This window comes from Rhinolophus sinicus, chromosome 5, assembly GCF_057876585.1.
Source record: "Rhinolophus sinicus isolate RSI-liver-muscle chromosome 5, RSI-T2T, whole genome shotgun sequence".
Taxonomy (NCBI): domain Eukaryota; kingdom Metazoa; phylum Chordata; class Mammalia; order Chiroptera; family Rhinolophidae; genus Rhinolophus; species Rhinolophus sinicus.
In genome coordinates, this window is record NC_142505.1 from 104,080,942 (window position 1) to 104,104,130 (window position 23,189).

The 23,189-nt window shown below is 48.4% G+C and overlaps 1 long non-coding RNA gene across 1 annotated transcript; it reads right to left on the bottom strand.

The window, feature by feature from the left end:
- Nucleotides 1-724: 724 nt before the first annotated feature.
- On the bottom strand, nt 725-17,988 carry LOC141567306 (uncharacterized). The gene is made up of 3 exons (XR_012489867.2): nt 17,501-17,988; nt 7,058-7,115; nt 725-4,114 (listed from the first exon to the last, which is right to left on the bottom strand). It is a non-coding gene; the product is annotated as an uncharacterized LOC141567306 (long non-coding RNA).
- Between the last annotated feature and the right edge of the window lie 5,201 nt (nt 17,989-23,189).

Genomic DNA, 23,189 nt, shown 5'->3' on the forward strand with positions numbered 1-23,189 from the left:
GCACCAGCTCTCCCTCCGTGGGAATGGTTAGGGAGCTGGGTTTAGCACCCTAGAGGAAGGGATGCATGAGCGAGGCACCTGCCTCTGGGGAAGGGAAATCATCAAAGAAAGAAATCATCAAGGAGACAGGTTGACCCTTGAGCTGAGTCCCAAAGGATCAGAGAGTAGACATTCCTGCCAGGTGGGTTGACCAAAGGAAGGCCCCTCCAGGCAGAAGAAACACCGTGAGCAAAGGCCGGCATTATGGAAGCTCAGAGTGTAATTAGGGAACAGCAGGAAGAGTGTGTATGTGGAGGGAGAGACATCTGGGAGGTGAATGGGCCTGGGTTCCAGGGGTCATTGGCGGTAAGCGGGGCTCCTGTGGCCCTCTCGGGGCTGTGCCCACTCTTAGGAACGTCAAGGCCAGTAGCCACATTTCTATGTAGTCACTGTGGCATTGAAGAGGCCTGGGGCAGATCTGAGGAGACGTCTTGGAAAGTGGAGCAAAGGTTCTGATTTGGTGATGAGCAGGGTCCTGGTAGAGAGAGCCACGAGGGGGCTGGCCAGAGAGAAAAGCCCAGAACTTGGGACCAGAGTTTGCTCTTACTCTTTCTTTCACTTTCCCTTCTACTTTCATTCCCTCCCTCCTTTTGCTCCTCTCTATTCATTCTCTCATTCATTCATTCATTCATTAGTCAGTCACTTGACAAATATTTATTAAGTACCTGCTGTGTACCAGGCACTGGGCAGGGTTTTGCATGGCAAGCAAACAAGATAAAGTCTCTGTCCCTATGGTCTGGGGGAGACAGATGAGAAATAACACATTTACACCTTCTCAGGAGTGGTTGACTTTCCACCTGAGTGTCCCAAGACGAGAAGTGCCTGGAAGAGAAAGGTACAAAAGTTACAAGACCTATCTGTCCCTATCATGCCCACCCCCTTTCCCAGCACAGTAGTTAACATGTGGGCTCTGGAGATAAAGGGCCTGGGTTCAAATCTTGACTCAATCACTAGCTGGTATGATCAACCACTACGAACGCTTGCTCCTTCATTTAGAAAATGAGAATGGTCTGGAACCTGCCTCGTGGACTTGTGAGATGACGTAAGTCAGATGGTGGTGAGCAGCCAGAAGAGGCCCAAGAGGATTATTTTCTGGAGTGCAGGGGATATTCTGCTTCCGGATCTGGGTGCCGACTGCACAGGTATGTTCAGTGTGTAGACATTCATTGAGCTAAACGTTTATAATTGGTACACTTTTCGGAAAGTATGTGATGGTTCAATGACAGGTTTTCAGATTTGGTTCAATGCGTGTTGCCGAACTGTTCTAACTCTGCACTGAATGTTAAATACTGATGTCACTGTCCCACTGCCGTACCCACCGGAGATGCCTTATCAGAAACTTCTGAATCCATGTTTGCTGTTCTGGAAGGGTAGATACTGATGGGGAAACTGAGGCCCCGGCCCCGGAGGCTCAAGGTCATAGGGACAAGGAGTTGCTGAGTGAGGCAGAGCCCAGCAGCACCCCCTTCGCACAACCCTCCCCTCCGCCTTCCCTGACTGCCTCCCTGGCTCGTGGCTGCACCTAGCAGGGGTGTGGGGGCCCATTAATTCCTAGGCAAATGGGCTCTGGGCGCGTGCAGGCAGCAGGTCCCAGGACAGCTCAAACAGGCCTGGGCCGCCCAGTGCCCCAGGCAGCTGCCCCCTGGCCTCTAAACGATGGTGTGGAGTGTTTGGCTGTTTGCAGGGTAAACAGGAGGGCTGGAGCTACTGGGGAGGCGGGTATGCACCTCTGCCAAGCCAAAACAGAAAGTGCAGGGCTCTCCCTGCACCCCAGGGCCCTGAGGGCCAGCTGGAGGCCAGCCTGGAGCGGGAGCTGCTATCAGGGTCAACACCAGTTGTCATTAGAAGGGGTGGCTTGGCTTCATCCACCTCCATGGAGCTGCTGCATACTCCATCCTAGCAGCGCCTGGCCAGGGTGAGAGGAGCGGGGGTAGCGTTAATCCCTGCTTCCCCAGCAAAGGAAGGAGTGAAAAAGCCTGCAGAGAAAACACTGGGAGTCTCCCTGCCGCGTCTGCCTCCCCAGCACTGGCACAGTTCTTGGCTCTCTGACTGAGAGGAAGCATGATAGAATAAATACAGACAGAACCAGTCTGCGGGGTTCAAGTCCTGGCTCTCCTGCTCTTCTTTGAATGACCTACGGCTACTTATTTAACCTCTCCTTGCCTCCGTTTCCTCATCTTGAAAATAGAGCTGCTGTGACTGTTCAATACCAATCACTTAAATGGCTAGGAAGCCCATGTCGGTGATCCCGACGCAAGGGACAGGCCCTACCCAGCGCTCAGCAAATGTATGCGAGCCCAGTGTTGTCAGATCTGTAGATTTTCCAGGAGACATGCAAAACCTGGGGTTCTCTGTGTGACCACCTAATTTGTAAGTGTTGGCGGCTAATCAGAAAACACTGGGTAACCTACAATCACGGCTGCAGATTGGGTTTGACCAGCGGGCCCTCGTTGCGGATGTCTGGTTTGCGCGTCCTCCCTCTGCCACTGAGAGGAATAAGCTCCAGGGAGGGAAAGTGCTTTGCCCAGCTTTGCACAGCCCACTGACTGCCAAGACGTCAAAGTCCCATTGCAGATTAGGGCCCCATGGTATCGTGTCTTGTTAAGCTGCACAGCAACTCTTCAAGAGAGGTTGTCATGTCCCCAGGAAAGCTCAGAGGGGTACAGTGACTTGCCAAAGATCACCCAGTTGGCAGGTTCCCAGCCTGAATTCAAAATTCAGGACAAGACACTCTGTCGCTCCAGCTCAGGGAGGATTGGAACTCGAGCCCATTTCCTGGTCCCTGAGGCTCATGCTACTGCAATGAGACCACACCTGTCACACTGAGGAGAAGCAGCCACTGCTCCGACCCCTTGCCTGAGTTGCTTTGCAAATGCCCAGGCAGGTGACCTTGCCCCTTGGCAGGACAGTGCCCTAGGGGCCGGACTGTGTCGGAAAAGTCTTTTATTATTATTATTAAATAATATATAAATATTTTCTCAATATTAAAAAAATAATCAGATGACAAAAGAGACGCAATTTGTCACTCCTAATTCTGCTCATCTTCTCAGGGGCACTATTACCATTGAAGGTAATATCACCTCCTCATGGACCTTTTCCTGAGGTGGCTCTCAAAGCAGCCCCATGAGCTGGCCAAGGGCCGCTGGTCGGTCTGAGGGACAGGACTGCCAGGTTGGCCATCACTGAGCGAGACAGGTCCTCTGGCCGAGAGTATCCCAGGCACAAGGGTGGTGTCTCCGGTTCTCTCAGGCCTTCAGGTGGTGTCCGAGGCATAGGTGCGGGTAGGTCTTGACTCTCCAACACCCCCCATCTTGTTCTCACAAGCAGAGGGCAGGCCGGCTTAGGCTCGCACTTCTGTGTGGTGGGTGTTTCTGGGGAGTGAATGGCTTCGTTCTGCTGTTATCATCTGTTTTACAGGAACCTTTTACTTATGGTAAGCCAGGCCAGTGTTCCTCTTAAAAATGAAGTTTGTTTTTTGTTTTGGAGGGGTTTGGTTTTATTGTTGTTTAACAAGTAAAATGACTTAAATTAAAATAGTAAACAAAGAATGTTTCGGGTGGTTGGCAGAAATGACAAACATGGGTCCGGTGGGAAGGAGATGGTTGGATTCTGGCACACACTATTGTGGCTAAATGAGGGCAGCCTTCTCCTGAGCAAAGCCCTGAAGGAAGTTGCCCGGCCACCATGGAGGCATGCACCAAGTGCTGGGCAGCTGGAAGTCCCGAAGGATGTTAAAACGCAAATGCTCTGAGATGACTCGGAGAAGGCCACAGTTCCCCTGGATGCCTCATTGAGTCCTGCCATGGCAAGCTGGAGGAAAACCAGGGCCAGCCTCGCCTCCCAGGTCCCTTCACCGGGGTGGGCATTTCTGAGCAGCACCTGGGGATTGACCTCAGCCTGGCATAGTGAACCGATGGGCAGTGCCAGTGCCAGGGCTGCTGCAATGAATTGCTGTGTCCCCAAAGGGTCAAAGGGGCAGGTTCTGCTGTGCCATTACCTGGGCTCACATGTCTTCTCTCCACTTTCTGATTTTATGTCCTTCTGCAATTATCCTCCTGTGGTTCAGTTTCCTCATCTGTTAAATGGGAATAATAATGGCTCCTGTTATAAGATCCTTGTGAGGATTAATTGAGATAATCATCTAAAGTACTTGCAAAAGGTCCGGCAAAGATGGAGCTAAGACTCACAGATGGCGGTGTCTTACCACTTCTACTCTTAGTATTAGTGTTGTTTTAAAGCAGGTTTCCTAGTATTAGGGCCTTCTGTTGGAGTCAGATGGCCTGCATCTGACCCCAAATCACAAACCATTGAAGCCTTAGTTCCTGGTTCATAAAATGAGGTTGATTGCTGCAGTGCAGGGTCGTGGGTGTGTGAAGACACCTAGCATTATTGCTGGACACAGAGAAGGTGTCTGACAGAGGATGCTTTTCTCTCTTCCTCCCTCCAACCACACACGTGAGCACGCCACACACACACACACACACACACACACACACACTCCTATTTTGATCTTGGCCTGAGGCTGACAAGCCCCAGATTAGTGATCAGTGACAACACTGGCTTTATCAGCTCCCATCAAAAGTATTTGCATATTGGCAGAGAATCTAAAACAGGAAAACATTTCCCATTTCAAAAGAGTGAAATGGTAGGATTATTAGATTTCATTCATTTACTCATTTCATTCACTGAGGACTTCTTTTGTGCAGTGGCCTTTTAACAACTTTATTTCATTCAAAAAAAATATATATATATATATACATCTGTTTAGAAAAAAAGCACACATTTCAGAGATGAATAGAAACAGACTTAAAAGACTCTTCAATCTCTTTTCTCCCCCTCCCGTCTATCTTCTGTGCTTGCAGGTAAGTAATGGTGGAAACGGGTGTGGACCATTCCACATTTCTTGTCAGATTCACACAAACACACATGTCCATCCGTAGCAATGGAGGGAAAGGAAGGTTGTTTGTTTTTAGAAAGAAATACTATACATACTATTTTTCCGTATATGTTTTTTTTTTTTTTTTTTTTACTGAATGCATCCTGATCATCTCTCCAGATCAGTAGAAAGAGAAAAAAATTATTGTTCACTGTCTCTGAATCCGATACTGTGGATGTGCCATAGTCTATTCAGCCTCTCCCCTGGTGATATATATTAATTTTGTAGTTTTCTAATTCTCTCTCAACAAATGCACCTGATGTAGCAACAATCACCCATGTCCATGTGTCCTTATGAGTTTTCATTTCTGCCAGTTCGAGTTCCATAAGTGCAGTTTCTAGTCAAAGTGAAAATATTTCTTGTACCCTCATTTGATGAGTCAGAGATTTGTTGACTACAAAACAACATTCTCACAACCCTGGAGATTAGGCAGGATGGTGAAGGCCACATCTGCTAAGTGTTAAACGCTCACCCCTCCAGATTATCTCACCAAATCCCATTAATCCTAGGCTGGGGGAGGAGCAGGGAGTCCCCACTACACAGATGTGGAAATGGAAGGTCAGAGAGAAGAAAGCACTTGCTCTGACTAGAGGGTTCTGAGACCAGCCCAACTCCAGGGAACCAGAGAGCTGTCACCCCCTTCTAGTTGCCACCTTGGGTTGAGCCATGAGCAGAAGATGTCTGGTGCAGGAAGACCAGAAAGATTTAGAAAATGAGAGGTTTACGGTGTCGGGGCAGTTGGGTAGCCTCTGAAAGCCATCTCTCTGCTCTGGAACTATCACTATTATTAATGTCGCTGTCTGTCTTTCTCCCTGTTACCAATCCATCAACATCCTCTCTAAGTGCCACCTTTGACCAAAGACAGAAGAGATCCACCTGCCTGGAAGGCCTAAAGAAGCTCGTGTGGCCTCTTTTCCTTTTCTTATCCCTGCAAACTGGGGAGGAAGTGGGTGCTTTGCTGATGGCCTGTGGGCCCCACCATGTTGAACTGGCAGACACCTCAGGGGGCAAAAGGATGTAGCAGAGCACAGTGGGAACCTTGGCATTTCTCAGTCAACGAAAGCCTAACGGAGGAGTCATCGTCCAGCTCTGGGCCATGGAGCCTGGGAAGGAAATTCTGGCTTCTAGTCATTCAAATAATGAAAGTGAATAGTGAAGAAACAGACAGAGAAATGAGACACGGAATGGGTGAGGAGACACAAATGAGAGACCCTTTGAGGTATCAGAGCTAGAGCCAGACGTTGACAAAGTCATCACAGGGACCATTCAAATGGACTATTTGAATCTTATTTGACTGTTGGGGTTGGGAGACAGTGTCATCAGAAGATCACGCCACACTGATCCCAAGTTCTGATCCCAAAGCAAGATCGCCCACAGCAGTTTCCTAAGTGATGAGTGACATTTGTACTGCAGTTCAGGTTTCCGGAGCCCCTTCTCCCACATGATCTCACAGAATCCTTGCAAATTATCCTTGAGGCCAGAAGCAGGTCATTCGTGTTTCATATGGGGAAACTGAGGCAGAAAACCAAGGGTATAAGGAAGCAGAGCTTCGGGAAGCAGAAAGAGTCTAAAGACAGATTGCCAGGGAACCTCAGTCCCAGACACTTCTACTCCCAGCCCCTTTCATGCCAAAATGCACAGGGTTTGAGCCCAGAGCCCCTCGGACTCAGGTTTCCTCTGGAGGACAAAGCCATCTCCAGCAGAGTCCTGGGTAAAGGAGAGAACAGAAAGCATAGCTCTCCTGTATACCCAAATGTTAAAAAAATAAATAAATAAAAGTCTGTTTCAGTGTTTGATATATGCCAGGCCTCACAGGATGGGGTCCAGGGCAGACACCCCTCTTTAGGGCCAAGGGCGTCCTGGCTCCCTTCCTTGGCCATCCATAGGAATGGATGGAAAAGGAAGGTTGTTTGTTTTTTAAAAGAAATCATACTATACACACTATTTTTGCATATACATTTTTTAATTGAATGCACAGCCTTTGCTACTTCTCCAACCCCACGCTTGGTGACCGGGAGAGTGAAAGCATTCAAGCCTTAGAACCAGACAGCCCTGAGTTCTGATGAGGCCTTAGGTACTTACTGCTGTGTGCCCTTGGGCACATCACTTCAACTTTCGGAGCCTCAGGCCAGGTCATCATCTGTAAAGACCAGAACAAGGAATATTGTGAAAGGGAAAGTGTATAGAACGATACCTATAGAGGGTTTAGCTCAAGGCACGGCAAGGAGTGAACAATAAACAGCTGTATTCGTCCCTTCTGTGGCCCTTCTCTTAGGTAGTTCTGTTGCCGGCACAGAGCAGAAGCAGTCAGATGTGAGCTCACACACATATCCCTTGGACCACTGCCTGGGGAAGGCCTAGGAAGGTGACTCTTCGGGAACCCTAGGGCCACACACTGGTGAGCAAGTTCCATAGGCAGAGGCCAGAGGGGTCCAAGTGCAGTGCTAAGAAATGCCCTGGGCTCTGTGTGGTCCTTGGTGGCTTGGGAAATGCTCTTTCTGGTGGACTCCAGCATGAGGCACCCCCAACCACCCCCACTCCCTGGCCCTACCTCTCCCCAGGCTGCACTGGCCTCCCTCCCTGCCTGGAAGGCTAGGAGGAGTGTGTCACATTGAATCTCCCATGGTGAAGGGACCAGTGAAGCCCCTATTTACTGAACAGACTGGAAATGGCTGGCAGGGAGAGGGGACTGCAGGAGGGGCCACGCTTCCTGATTCCATGGCCCTCTGCTTCCCCGTTTCTTGCAGCCCCAGCCCTGACTGCAGCTCCCAGGGCAGGCAGACTGGCCTCAGAGGTCAGCCTCCTCCCCAGGGCCCCCTGCATTGCCTCTTGTGTGCACTGAAGCTGGCTGCCAGCTCAGCCCAGCCTTGCAGCCCAGGCTCCTGCTGCCCCCTGGAGGCCAGCTCCTGTGGCTTTTGCTCCTGAACCCTGTCCATGCTTTGAAGAGGCAGGGGAAACACTCAGTGTGGGACAGACAGCCCCACGGCTGAGGAAGGTCAAGAGGCCTGGAATGGCTCTTCCTGCACGTAGCACCACTCGTCAACTGGGCACCCAGAGCTCACCCAGGTGGTAACAGGGTGCAGGTGGAAGCACCTACACATTGGGGTGGTTCTGTCACTCCCCTTGACTTCCATATCTGTAAAGTAGGCCTTGGAGAGAATGAGATTGTTTGACCAGTAGGAGACAATAATTGTTATGATGATATGGCTCCTTATTATTGAGTACTATGAGGCAGGTGCTGTGCTTTACGTATGTTACTTCATTAAATCCTCTCTAAAAGGAAACTTCTAAAGGAGGAATCATTAGTATCCTCATTTTATAAATGAAAAAAACTGCGGCACAGAAAGAGTTGGCGATTTGCCCAAAGTTGCACAGAGGGAAGGGTAGAGCCAGGCTTCCGGCCCAGGCCTTTGTGATGCCAGACCCACCATGACTTCCTACCTCCCGGTATCATCTCTGCATCTCTGTCCCATCTCCTTCCCCATCCTTCTCTTCCATCCTTTCTTGGTTCTCTGTTGCCTTGAATTGGTTCACTTGCCAGCTTCTCCAGGTCAACTGTCCACACCATTGTCCGGGCACAGGGTAAGCCCCAGGTCTTTGCAGGGAGGAGGCATCCCTTTGCCCAGATCATGACGTGGGGGTGGGGTGGTGATGCCCCACAGAGGGCTGGTCTGGACCTGGAGATGACCAAGGCTCGAGCCATGGCCCCATCTGACTGTGAGGCAGAAAGAGAGGACCTCAAGTTTATGACCAAAAGGATTCTTGGAGCATCATCTGCCAGGTAGTAAGAATGGCAGTTCCCAATTATTAAGCACCTACTGTTGTCTAGGCGTCAATGTCTTCTCTCACCAAATCATCTGAAGTAACACTGAGGTAGGCTGTACTGACCCCATTTAACAAGTGAGAAAACCAAGGCTTGAAGAGATAGAAACCTTGCTCAAGCTCACACAGCTATTAGATGGAAGAGTCTGGGTCTGAAGCCCTATCTGCCTGGCTTGCAAACCCCTATGCTGACCACTCTCCCGTCTTGCCTCATTGGTCATGTGACCCAAGCTGCCCACCTGTGAGGAGCCTGTGCCATGTCGGGTGAGCAGCCACCATGCACGGTGCTGAGAAGTTCTGTGTGCCCCTGTCCAGGCTTCCCAGGGTGGCTGGGGGTCCTCCTGGATCTTCCCCTCACCCTCAATAGCTCCTCAGTCACCTCAGATGCTGAAAGGACACCCCAGATGGAGGAGGCCCGCTCTTTCAGGATCCTCAGAGGCAGTTAAGGGCTCCAGGTTCAAAATGCCTGGACGCCTGCTCTTCTGGCCTCAGTAAGTTGCACAGACTAATGGCGTGTCCTTCCCAGCCCAGCTCACAGGCTCAGATTTCCCAGCTCTGCCACCTCCCAGAACGATGGGCTTCCTGAGCACTGGTCCCTGCACTTGTGAAATGGGGATAATAAAACCCGTGACCTCCAAAGGTTGGCTGGAGGGTCCAGTGAGCTAAGACCGTCACGTGCTCAGCCAGGGAGAGCTGCCATCATGACTCCCAATGCACTGACCATCCCACACTGACCTAAAGTTTTCATTTATCTTTGAGACAGACAGAGTGGGAAAAATAATTTGTGATTGGTTAAGAACGATAACTTAATAATCAAGATTTCTCATTCGGGGCCAAAGAGTCAACGGAGTCTTCGATTTTAAGATGGGATTGCTGCTCTGAAGTATTCGGGTCTTAACCTAGAAGTGAGGGTCTCCGAGAGACAGGAGCAAAACAGCCATTCTGAAATGTGTCCTTGAGTCTGCCAGAGGTCACTGGGAAAGGACACAGTGTTGTGCTATTTTCAAGGCAGTTATGAAACCTTCTCTGCTGACTGGTTCCCAGAACACCACTGTTCTTAACTCTGAACTTGGCAGACTGGAGATGGGTGGTTCGGAAATAGCCCTGCTCCTAACACGTGCTTCGCCTCACCAGCCAGCACACCCAGAAGTAAGGAGTGCTATTATTTTCCATGATGGGCTTGGAAGTAGCTACAGAGTTAAGCCTATTGATGAAAACACTGAATTTGTTCTGGGAACTCAAGTTGAATCCTTTATCCAGAAAGAGAATTTTTAGAGAACTCAGTTGTTTTCTGAATAAATCACACAATTTTGTCCAGTGCTGGATAATCAGATAAGCTCTTTCCCCAGTGGTCCAGCACCTTAAAATCCAAGGAGGTTCAAGACGGAAGGCACCTGAGAGAACGCTGGTTCAACCCTCATCTGATGGGTAAAGAAGCTGAAGATGCAGAGAGAGAAAGGGAGCCCCAGGTAACACAGAGAGTCAGTCCAGGATGGGGCAGAATTAAATGATTAAATGAACTGTCGCTGTACAGTAATGTGCTTGGTACCTCGCTGAGCACTGTTACACACACGCGCCCACTTAATGACCTGTGAGGCAGAGGTCAGTGTCTCTGACAGTTGAAGAACTCTGAGTTCACAGTGTTGGAGGGATCTGCCCCTGACCACCAGCCTGGACCCGAATCACTGTGTCGGACCCAGAACTCGTCTCTGGGGCTATGGGAGCGTCAGACTGATTCTGAAGAGAGGCACAAGTGCTTGGGCTCCCCAGGCCCCAAAGGCCAGCCTGTGGGTATGGAGGGGAAGGCTGAGTGTCGGGGTGACTGTGGAGTGTGGTCAGAGTGGTCACTCAGTGCCCTGGGGATGAGGGCAATGAGGCAGAAGAAGGAGGAGAGCAGGGCAGCCCATACAGGGATGCTACGGCCTGGAGAAGAGTTGGTGCTTTTCCTGTGAGAAACAGAAGTGCCCTGAAGCATGCTAAGTGGTGGTGGGGAAGTGATGTGACTTAACACCAGGCCCTTTCTGCCCACTTTGCCCATCAGTCACCACACTGCACCTGCCTCTAGGACCACACACGTCACCTTGTTCCCCAAGCACAGTGCTCCAGTGTTCTTATCTGTCCTCCTGTGCTGAGTGGGGTAACTGAGTAAAAAGGAATGAAGTGAAATGAGCTTTAGTTGGGTTTACACAGATCCCTTAAAAAGACAGTTGACTAGAAGGACGGGGAGAAACCATCACCAGGAAGCCTCTTCCAGGGAGTGAGCCCGTTTCTGACCGGCACCGAGGTCCAGAAACAGTTTTCCCTCTGTTTCATTTTCCTTGTTTCCCTCACCAAACCTCCCTGGCTTGTGTCTCAGCAACCCCAAACTTCCGGCCTTTGCCTGTCGGCAGTCGGCACACACCTCTTGGCTTTGGTTGTCAAGCTCCGTGGGGCTCCCCCAGACCTCCGGGGCTCCCCTGTGCTTCCTCTTGCTCTCTGTTCACGACCTGTTTCCCTGCAGCCAGAACAAACCAGCACTGTCTGTCACACACACAGCGAGGGGATCACCACAGTCTAGCAAAACAGGAAGTTGAACAAAGATTCTCCTGCCACAAACGACACAAACTGATAAAAATAGCAGACAAAGTTGACAGATGCTGTGTCGAGGGATGAGGTCATCTTCCTCTGAGGTTCCCTGAAGCAGATTTATTTCTCCTTTGATGTTCTCATGAAAATTTAGATTTCTCTTTCTGGAAAGACCAGAAGGTGAGGGTGAGAAGACATGCAGATGAAGTTTCGAGGGGAGATGCACTGGCTGGTTGGGGTAAGGTCACTGGCTTTGAGATTAGATCATGTCGCTCACAGCTGTGAAAGCCTGACTCCCAAATAGTGGGCCTGGCACACGAGAGCTGAAGGGATGACAGGGTGATTCAGGAGGAGCACGGACTGTTTGCCAAGAGCCTTGCTCATCGTCACGAGATCGCTACAGGTACAGAAGAGGAAACTGAGGCTCTGTGGTCTTCCACCCCAATGAGGGGAGCAGGAGAGAAGCATGGGAGATTCAAGGTGGCTGAGAGGAGTCCACCTCAGTCCGGGGTTGGTCCCAGGAGCACCCCCCACCCCCGCCAGCCCAGTGAAAGGTGACAAGGTGATCTTTCATAAACATTACCGCATCTGCTTTGTGGGAGATAAGGTGTTTGCTAAACTTTGTTGGAAGAGCAGGACCTTCCACGTGATACCACTGGGCCGGCTACCTGCTCAGACTGGCTGCAGGGGCCTCCAGCCAGGCTTGCCCAAAATACAGGAACCAGCAAATGGCATTATTTAGTGTAAATAGAGGCAAGTGCTCTTGGGATAAAGGACAAAGAGATCATGGCTGGGAGAGGGACAGTGGCCTACCCATGAGCTAGTGTCTGTGAGTACCTTTGCAATTTGGGGTTCAGTTCCTTGATGTGGCATTACCTCAGCTTAGTGTGCTCTCTGGGACTGGGGCTACCATCAGGGCCTCCATGCAGCACAACCCCACAGGGAGGCATGTACATAGACTACCACGTGAAGGGTGCCCCCTGGAGTTGTGCCATCGGGTATCCTGGCACGTGCATGGGAAGATGCCATCATGTCTTACAGGGCACGGCTTCTAGGATCCTGAGCAACCTGAGGTGGCCACCAGCCTTCCCACCCCCACCATTTACCCTCCTCTCAAAAACATCATGGTTCCTGGTTGTCTAAACCTGGTACTGGCCAGTAAACTTGAACTTTTCCTTAACAGACCAAGACCTTCCCCCAGTTCCCACTCCTCAGGGTGAAGGGGCACAAGAGGCCTTGAGTGAGCCAGTGCCCTCTGGACCCACCCCAGGGAGTGGAAACATTGCTAAGGTACAGATTAGGACCCAACAAGAAATGTCCTTGCTAATGCTCCTGGCTCCCCAGGCATGGAGAGTGGGCTAGGCCACCTCCCGTTTTCTTTTCCCATTCAGGTTCCTGGTATACAAAAAAATGAGCAAATATTAACACAGCTTTGCAAAAAGAAAAAAAGTGACCGAATCATTTGCATTAAACACATGAGCACGTTTCACATAGTACCTACGTGTACCACTCATTTAGAGATGCTACCCAAAGTCTGAATTGGAAAGCCTCGGCCCAACTTCCTTCCCACTCTACACTGTCCTCCAAAAGGGAGGGATTTAACTCAGTGAGTGGTGATGTCCCTGTCACTGGAGGCATGCAAGTGGAGTGAATGTCACAGAGGGGAATCACTGCATGGGCTTGAGACTGTTTAGGAAACATGAACTACAGGACCTTTCTGGCACCAAAGGCATATTTGGTTCCAAAGCTGGAGAAAGAGAGGTCCTTCCTGCTGGCCTGACTTGGCTGTGAGCAGGGAGGGAGTCTGGCAGGCAGTCCAGCCTGGACAGTATCTCTGGGACAGCACGGGGTTTGGTGGACTGAATCAAAAGCCCAAACTGAGGGTCAAAGGGTGTACTTCACATTGGCCAATGAGCCAAGAGTTTCGCTTCTGTGAGTCTCAGTTTCCTCATCTGAAAAATGGAAGCGACAAGTCCTGACTTGGGGGGCTTTGATGAGAACTAAATGAGATGTGTGTGGGGAGCACCACGCTGTTCCAGGCACAGAATTGGCAGTCAGAAAGGTGGCATAAGAGGCATGAGGCTCTGAACAACCGGGGGGCTTGAGGGGGGAGGCAGCTGTTTTGGGACTGCAGGTGCCTAGATACCCCCTCATTAATCCTGAGTATAATTCCCAGGGTCTCCTGAGTAGGGAAACTTGAAACGCTAGGTAAAAATACAGGTATAGGTTGGCACTCTTTCTTGCTTTCTCTTTCCCTTCCAACTCCACAGTTCTGGAATCAGCTCCAGATAGCTCCTTCCTCACAGAACCCAAATGCCTAGCCTACTCTGGCCATGTTAGAGGCAGAGGCTTGGCATCTGTGGACAAGTATAAGTGACCTCCCTTGGGACTTATGTATAGCTTCTGGGCATGTGTTGTCTGAAGGTCTTACTAACTCTGACCAATGGATCTAACAGTTAGACAGTGCCTGTATAATAATAACTACCATGCGTGCAGCTCTTAACCATTTGCCAGTTACTTGCTGTGTGACCTTGGGCAAGTTACTTAACATCTCTGAACCTCAGACTCCTTATATATGTCAGAGAAAATAATAATACCGACTCACAGGGCAACTGTGACAATAAAATAAGCTAAGAGGTAAACACAGAATAGTGCTAATGTATAGTAACTTCTCAACATAAAATTAGTTATTGCTGTGTGTCAGGCCCTGTGTAATAAGTGTTTTGGGTATATAATTCTCTGAACAGCCTTTGAGATATCTTCTATTACAATTCTCACATTACAGATGCAGAAACTGAGAAGTAAAGTAAATGCTGCCTTAGACCACTTGGCCAGTAATTGGCACCTCGAGAGTTCAAACTCGGATCACCACTCCCCAAAACCCATGCTCCTAGTCTTTACCTGCTTCTCAGTGTAGAAGCAGGAGACTGTTCCATGTCACTTCACCGCCCTCTCTTCTTCAGTTAAAAAATAAACAATTACCACCACAGCGGTGGTGGCAATAACTGCAAAACTAAAAGCCACGTATACCCTGCAAAACTAAAAGCCGCGTACACTCTGCAAAACTAAAAGCCGCGTACACTCTGCAAAACTAAAAGCCACATATACCCTCGGGCGCTACAAGCAGAGGCATGGGTCCTGATTTGCTGCCATGAAATCCCCTGAAGAGAGGCCCGCTGAGTCTGAAGAGAGTTGTTGGAGATACCCTTGTTTGGGAAACAGCTGCCCTCAACCCTGATTTTGCAGCTGGGGAAACAATTTCTGGAGAGCGGACTTGCCCTCATCCCCTGGAAGTTAGGGGCGCAGCCTGGAGCCTCCTCCCCAGGAGGCCCTGTTCTGCTCACCACACGGTGGCCCCTCTGCCTGATGCTGTCCCTTAAGGCCGCCCAAGCTTTGCCTCTCAGGGTTCCGTTCATCCCAAATCTTTCTTATGATTGGTTCATTGTCTTGATAGCCGGGCCGCTGAGGTCCTTCTCATCAGCACACTCATTGGTCCTTGACTATCTGAAAATTCTGTTAGTTCCAGAAGTCCCATCATTGTCCCCACTGGCACTGGGCCCATCCATGTTTGGCTTTCTCATTCTGTGCTTCCTAATTCTATTTCTGGGGCTTAATTATGATTACACAGCTTCATTACGTAGAGTTGATTTGAAGTAATGGCCATAATTAAGACTGAATTTTAATTAAGCGTAATTCGGAGGCTGCCTTCCATTGCCAAAGATTTGCAGCTTGAGAAGGGGAGCTTGTCTGAGCCCAAGACTTGGCCCTTGGTGCCCCTGAGCCATCTTGGCCGGGTGAGCTGGCGTGAGTTCCTGGCCTCGGGAGTGCATTTCTTCACCAAGTTTCAGGAGCATAAACCATATCTCACCTTCCCTCCCATGCAGCAGCAGACTCAGAGCCTTGGTTGGAAGAAAACCCAACACAACTAACCTCGAAGTAAGGAGCCCTGCAACATCTCAAGGCTCGGCTCAGGGGTGAGCGTCTGTGTTGTTCTACCTCTCGGTGAATACCCACCACATGGCCCGCCCTGTCTTAGGAAATGCAGCTTGGCCACTTTCCTCCGACTGCTCATAATCCCCACCTTACAGATGAGAAAACTGAAGCTTAAGGGGGCTAAGGCACGCAGCTAGTGAGCACAGAGGGCAGACTGAAACTCTTATCTTTGCACTTGGGAGAAACCGACCTTCTTTCAGTTCCTACTGGGCCACTTAGACGAGTGCATCCCAAACATGAGGGTTCATATGCCATGCACGTGAGTTTTGCCACCCCACAAGCATGGTCATTTACTTAAGAGTAAAAAAAATATCTTAAAGCTACTTGTCTTAAAGTGAAACTTTAGATCCTACCTTTAAAACTGCCCGCAATCAAAGGTGGTCATCAAAACAAAACAGTGCAAAACAAAGCAATGTTATCAAATGCAAATCAGAAATTATAAGTGTCTGAAGGCCCACGATTCAGGCCTGGTCTTTATTTAAGAAAGAGAGGAGGAGGGGGAGGGGAGGGGGGATGGGGGAAGGGGAGGAGGAAGAGGAGAAGGAAGAAGAGGAAGAAGAAGAGAGGGAGAGGGAGAGGGAGAGGGAGAGGGAGAGGGAGAGGGAGAGGGAGAGGGAGAGGGAGAGGGAGAGGGAGAGGGAGAGGGAGAGGGAGAGGGAGAGGGAGAGGGAGAGGGAGAAGAAGGTTAAAGATCAAGCATCAATGAGACTTGGTCCTTGATATAATCAGAAGGATTGAAAGACAGTTGGGAAGATAATCTTTACGTCACTATGTGACTCAATGTTATTTAAGTCCCATCTAAGTGCCACCTAAAATCAACTCTCATTTGTCCAACGCTTTTGGAGACACTGATTTAAGCCGATTTAGCACATGGGTCCAGGCTGAGCCGTACTGTGCTCAGCTGCTCCATGGATGACAAAACTCTCGCCAGAATTCTAGCTTTCCTTACCCCCCAGCCCTGGTGCAAGAACAAGGTGTGGACATTCCTTTGGTGTTTCAAGTGAAAACACAGTGAAATCAATATGCTCTCTGAGGCTGACTTGTGTGGTCAGTTCACCTGCGGAGGATAGGCCAGACCGCCCCGGTCTTGAATGTCATGGCCACACCAATTTCTTTTATGATACTGAAGTTTCCACCTTATAAAATCACCCCCGAGAAGCTAAGTTCTATAAACATTTTGATTTTTCTAGAGGGAAATGGGAAGTAAAACATGGGATTCAATTACCTTAAACATAGAAGGGCAATTTCACTCACAAATCCCACATTGAAAAAGCTCAATTTAAAAGCAGGTGTCCAAATCAGGCCCAGGTCAAGTTACAAAGTAAATCTTTTATCAATCTCCCTTCATCTACCCCTCCTGACTGACTGAATCTTCCTTAGACTCAAAAAGATAAATGGGCTTGAAACACAATTAAATAAACACTTTGTGACTTTGCTAATCCAAGCCATAGAACTTTGCCATTAAAAGTTGGGTGTTTAGAAGACCCATTTGCTTCACCTAACCATTTTAGTGACTCAGAAACTACCACGTCTGGGCTGTTCTTCGCAATGGAGCTAAAGCAGGGACTTCTCTCTTTTCCAAGGGATTTGCGGTGACGTTACAACCAAGCTCATTCATAGACATAGCCGCTCAATATACTCCACTTTCTACACGTAGGAAACTTCAGGAGGCAAGAAGAAAAGAAGACAGCCTTGACTGAAATAGAAAGACATTACGGAAATTGACTTAGGCCAGACAACCAATAACAGACATAATGATCCCATTCAAACCACTCATTTGTTCTTTCTCGATATTTTTATTCCTGACATAGGGGTGATTTCGTGGACACCAGTGATGATTTCTCAAGGCCACCTTAGACAGCATATTTCCTCCTGCCACAAATAACTGCAGCTGGAACCAGACTGCCCAAGGGTTGAAGGCCTACTCTGCAAGTTACCAGCTGTGGAACGCTGGGCCTCAGTCTCCCCATCTGTACACTGGGGATAATAGCAGCACCCACCTCATAGGATTGTCATGAGGATTAAATGGGAGTGTGCTTAGCACAATGCATGGCACATAGTCAGTGCTCAGTAGAAAAGTGATGGTTAATGTTCACCCTGGCTAAAGCTGGTGTCCTGGTTTATCTCAGAAACTTACTGACTTGCCTGTTGGGAGAAGATGCTCCCAGACTCAGAAGTGTTCAGAAGACCCCCAGGAAGGTGGTGAGAGACTTGACTCCTCTGCGCGTCTCTGAGATGCTTCTCTGTCCTCATTTCAGTTTTCTGCCCTCCACACGGGCCAAAGCGCTCTGGCCAGAGCTGAAGCAGGCGCAGACCACTTTCCTGATGGCCTGACTGGAGGGATGGGGCCATACGTAGCACTTGAAACACGTGTGTGCTCAGACCAGCTCCCAGTTGGAAATCCAGTTTGATCACGGATCCAAAGAAAATCCTTCCAGGCTTCAGGTGCTCGTGCCAAAACCTGCGTGCACACACATTTCTTTCTCCCTGTGTATCTGCCCTGCACATCTAGGCAAAACGCAGTCCCTGCAGCTGACATCTTGTGCAGGTAGCTGTCCAGCTCCATCATAAAAGCACTGCTTCTCCCTGAGTGAAGCTTAATTCACCTCAGCCTGGGGATTTATACCAAGCAATAAAATCCACAGAATAGAGAAATGCAAATAGATTGTAGAATATAATATTATCATTGTCAACATCAAAGACCTTTATTTACTGCCCCCCAAAAGGAAATACACTACAGTGTCACTTGTTTCAGGGAATGCAAAAAAGGTTTCAACAACTAACAGGGCATGTTTCTGAGCAAAATATACCCCGTATATGATGTCGGAACACATATTGTCACAGGCCACTTGTGTGTCTGTGTTCTTGCAAACAAACTGTGGAGTCAAGTTAGGAAGGTCACTTCCAGCCTGCCTCTCTGAGCCACCGGCCACCTACCTCTGTCCACAAACAAACCAAACAGCGTGGATTTATTAGGAGGGACAGGCCCTCGGAGGCAGGCCACACCTGATCAGCACATCTCATGAGCCGGTGTCTGAGATGTTGCTGACTTGGCTTCCCAAGGAGTGAAAGGCAGATGTGGGAGAGATTGAGTAAGTGGACGATGCGTGTTGCTTTGGGCATCGGGAGGATGCATGTTGCAAAAGGAGACTGGAAAGAGGAGGTACAGCAGAGCAGTGACTCCCATCTTTTCTCTGGTGTGTCATTGCAGCCTCACCCCCCCACACACACCCCAGCACGCTGAAGTTTATTTCATTGACTTTCATTGCACAGGATCCTGACAATGAATGAGACCAATTATTTGCATGGGTTTGGTTAGATAATAAATCTGTGATTTTTCTGTAGGGATTTGGCTGCCATATTCGACCTGGTCACGGTGATAGTTTCATTTCTGTCTGAAAAGGATCTAACTTTATGAGGCTTCAACAAGTAGTAATTACCTGCATGACATTTTGTGTGAGGACTATCGTCTAGCCGATTCTCTCAGTAGTCCTAGGAAATATGCAGGTATGATTGTAGCACTTTACAGATAAGAAAAAAGACTTGAGACAAGCGAAGTGCATTGTTCATGGTCACCAGCTTGTAAGAGGGATGGAAATTCAGGTCTGTCTGAACCCAGACGCCTTGAACCTGAACTCTGCCCTAACCTGCCTGACTCCCTGTCAGGAAAGCCCTTGTCCTGGGCGCCCCAACGTGAGGTCTCTCAATCCTCACAGGTGAGGTAGCATCAAGGCTCCGACGCATAGATGAGGAAACTGACACTCGAGAGAAATAAAACAGCATTTGCCCGAATCACACAGATATTACGTTGCTTGACTGGGATTCAGGCCCCAAGCCCTGATTCCCAACACTGTGGGGAAAAGGTGAAAGCTTGAAGATGGAGCGATTATGCCTCTTCCAGACCACCCCGCTCCATGGCAGTCCTACATGTGGGGTGAGTCTCAGCGACCAAATCAGGAAGCTCATTTCACATCCACAGGTTCATATATGAAAATATATTACTTGTGGAATGTCCCCGATGTTTGAGAAGATGGTTGAGAAAAGAGTTCTCAGCAGTCCCCAGGGTTTTTGCCTCTAGGGGAGGGGCTGGAGGGGTCATGACAACCAACTTCAATTAAAGAAGGAAAAGAGGAAATCTCATCCCTGCTCCGAGAGGTCAAATGTCACGATCCTTCTCTCTCAGTCCTAACGCATTCACCACAGATCCCCTCCTGAGCTCCCACTATGAGCCCCTAAAGTCATGACGGCCCAAGGCATGGAGAGCTCCGTAAGTGTGCCTTCACTGGGCCCCATTGTCAGAGGGGGGCCAGAATGGGAGAAGGTTCATTTATTCAGGCAACAACTATGGGTGACCAGGGACATGGTGAGCACCATGTCATAGCCTGAGGATTTGGTGGAGATAACACAGACACCTTCCCTGATATCTGGGGCTTATGTCCTAGTGAGGAAACAGGTCCAAATCAGGTAAAAGAAACAAGCCAGACCAGCTATCAGTGCTAAGTGTCAAGAAGACAATAAAACAGGGGGTGTGATACTAGGAATTGGGGAGCAGGTAACATTAGAAGCAGAGGTCAGAGAAGGTGTTCTAGAGGAGGTGACCCTGAGATGAGACCGGCCTGCTAGGACAGAGCCAGCCCCAGGAAGACCGGGGTATTCTGGGCAGCCCCAGAAAGCTGCTTTGGGCAGTCACCACATCAGAGTTTCCATGACGACACGAAGATCACGAAGATCCTGAGACTCTAATTTCAGTCAACAATGAATCACAGTCACTCTGCTCGCACCACAATCGCGTGCCCCAAACACCCACCACACCCATCATACCCACGATGGCAGTTTGTTTGACCAACAGAAAAAAGATTATTCCAAAATACACCTCGTGGAAGGGTGAGGGAGGGTGAGGTCTCCAGTTTGTCCTTCAAATAGCAGTCATCTTTGGGGATTCAGACATTCCCCAGGATAGCACTACTATAAGGGCTTTGCCTCTGGAGTTAATTTCTAAAAAGTCTGTACCTGCCTTTTGAGAATTCTGCATAAAAGGGGTGCTGAAATGGGAAATAGAGGCAGGGAGATGTATTGCTGATAGAGGCCTCACAATGGGAAAGGGAACTGGCATTAACAGAACACCTGTGTATGCCAGTCTTGAGCTGGATTGTCTCACCTGTGCTGTGGCTTCCACTCCAGGAGGAAGGTATTAAAAGCCCCATTTTTGCAGGACATTGGATCTCAGAGAGGCAAAGCAACTTCCTTAACGTCACACAGCAAGGAAGTGGCAGCGTCAGAACTAATTGCATTCTATTATATTAATTACGAATGCATTACGAATTACATTATGTTAATTACATTAACCAAATGTGTTGATCATTTCCTAGTTCCAGGATCCTTGTTAGATGCCTTAGGATCATCCATGATTTCAGTGAATTCTCACCATATATTATTACTCTTCCCACCTAGCAGGTGAGAAGACAGACTCAGAGAGGTGAAGTAGCTTGCCCGGGTCATTCAGCTCCTAAGTGATAAAGCCAGGATTCAAACCCAGACATATCTGATGTCCTCTTTTTTCCAGAAAGAGAGACTAATGTCAATAAACGAAAATATGAAAATGTTCCGTATTAAAAGAAACCAAAGAGATATGACAACTGAATGCAAAACCTGATTCTAGATTGGAAACTGTACTGAAGGGAAAAGTGCTAGAAAGGGCCTTTTGTGGCCAACTGCCAACGTGGGAATGTGGACGGTAGATTAGATAAAAGTGTTGTGTCATCCTGGATTTATGGTGTTGGTGACTCTGCTATGATTATGTAAGAGAATATCTTCATCTTTAGGAAACACAGCAAAGTATTCAGAGGTAAAGGCCATGATGTATGCAACTTCATATGGTTCAGAAAAAAATTGTGTACGTGAGTGCATGCGCGTGCGTGCGTGTGTGTGTGTGTGTGTGTGTGTGTGTCTAAAGAGAAAAAGCAAATGAGGCAAAAAGTTAACAATATATGAATCAACCGGGTAAGTTTAAAATTATTTTCAAGCTTTTCTGTAAGTTTAAAATCATTTCCAAATAAATAGTTGAAAAGAGAGAGGGAGAGAGAAAGAGAATTGCCAGATGTCCTCTAATGAGCTTGGGGTATTTCTGAGTCCTGCTCCAAGGACAGTTCAGCTCTTTTCTCTGTCCTAATTCTTCCCCTCTGTCTGAAATTCCACCATTACCAATTCATTCCTTCAGCTTTATGTCATTTTTCAATGCATATATCTTTGAGAGTTATTTGTCATTCAGATCTTAAGGAGACTGAGCTTGAAATATTAATACTCACCATCAGTATATTGAGTGTTCTATGCCAGGTAGGGTGGTAACCACTTTCTCTGCATTGTCTCAGCTAATCAACCTAATAGTCCCAAACACCATAAAAGGTAGGTACTCTTACTACCCTCATTTTAGAGAACTGGAAACCTGGGCATGGAGAATGTCAAAACGGGTCCCAAGTCCCTCAGCAATAAAGCCGAGAGTTGAACTGAGACGCCTGAGTCCAAAGCCCAAACTCTTCATTTCTGTAAAAGTGCGATACTTCAAACAAGTAAACAGTTTGCTTTCCAAGTAGAAGAATAGACTAAACACCAATGAATACACCAGCTTGCTTTTTTTTTTTTTCCCAAGAGGCACCCCCTGACTTCCCAATCTCTACTGAGTGTCTCAGGTACCACTCTTATGTGCTAGGACAGTAGCCTTCATTTTCTGGAGAGAAGGTATCATGAGTGATTCCTGGCCTTGGGACACCAGCTGACTTCTGAGCACCCTGGGGAATTTAGGTTCACTGCCAATTTACCAGGTGCTGTCATTACCATCACCAGACGTTCTGACTTCCCCAGGATGTGTTTTGCATTTCCCTGAGAGTGTCTGATTTTGTCTCACATTTGAGCAAATGCTCTTCCCTATGCCCCAAATGCCCCTTGTCCTAATTCAGCTTTTCCTGCAAAACTCTGGTTTGTTCTTTTTGTCACAGCCTGGATATCACTTCCTCTAGGAAGTGTTCCCTGAATCCTAGACTAAAGTAGGTGCCCCTCCAATGGGGTCTCCAGGCCCCAAGGTATTAGCTTTGTTCTGTTCCCTCTCAATTTCCTTGTAAAAGCCCATCTCTCTCCCCTCTGTCTGAAATGTATAGGTCTTTATAGTCTGACAAAGCAGGGACTATGTTTTGTTCCCCATTTGTACAGAATAATGGCTAGTACAGAATAATGACTCAGGAAATATTTGGTCTATAAGTAAATAAAGGGAGGTGAACCTAAGAGTGATCTTAAACTGAATTTCATTGTGCAGTGATAGGGGCTGTTAGTTAAGCCCATGATTGTATAATGTGAGAGCCAGTTTAGAAAACTAACCCAGGCCCTGGTCTTGCAGACCTGGTTTTGAATCCCAGATCTGCAGCTCTCTGTGACTTGAAGCAAATTGTCTAATTTCTCTACACCTCAGTTTCCTCTTCTGTGAAACACAAATGAGCACAGCCTCTGACTCACACTGTATTGCGAGCATCAAACTTTAGACCATGGAGCTCTTAGCAGCATCCCTGAGGCTGGCAAGCCCTGGGTAACTCTTGGCCATTATGATTGGGATTTGTTATGTTATAATAATTATTATCATGATTATCATCATTAAAGCTGTATTAAAAGGAAAAGAATCAGACATAAACGTTCAGCCAGCTACTGCCATGGAAACCTGGCTCACCACCTGGCGGTGTCATTGACTCTTCATCCAGATGTTGGATGTACCGTGGTACCTGGGGGTCTCGCCTCAAGCAGAATCTAGCTCTGCAAACAAGATTTCTTTGTTTCCTTTGTCAAACTCCAA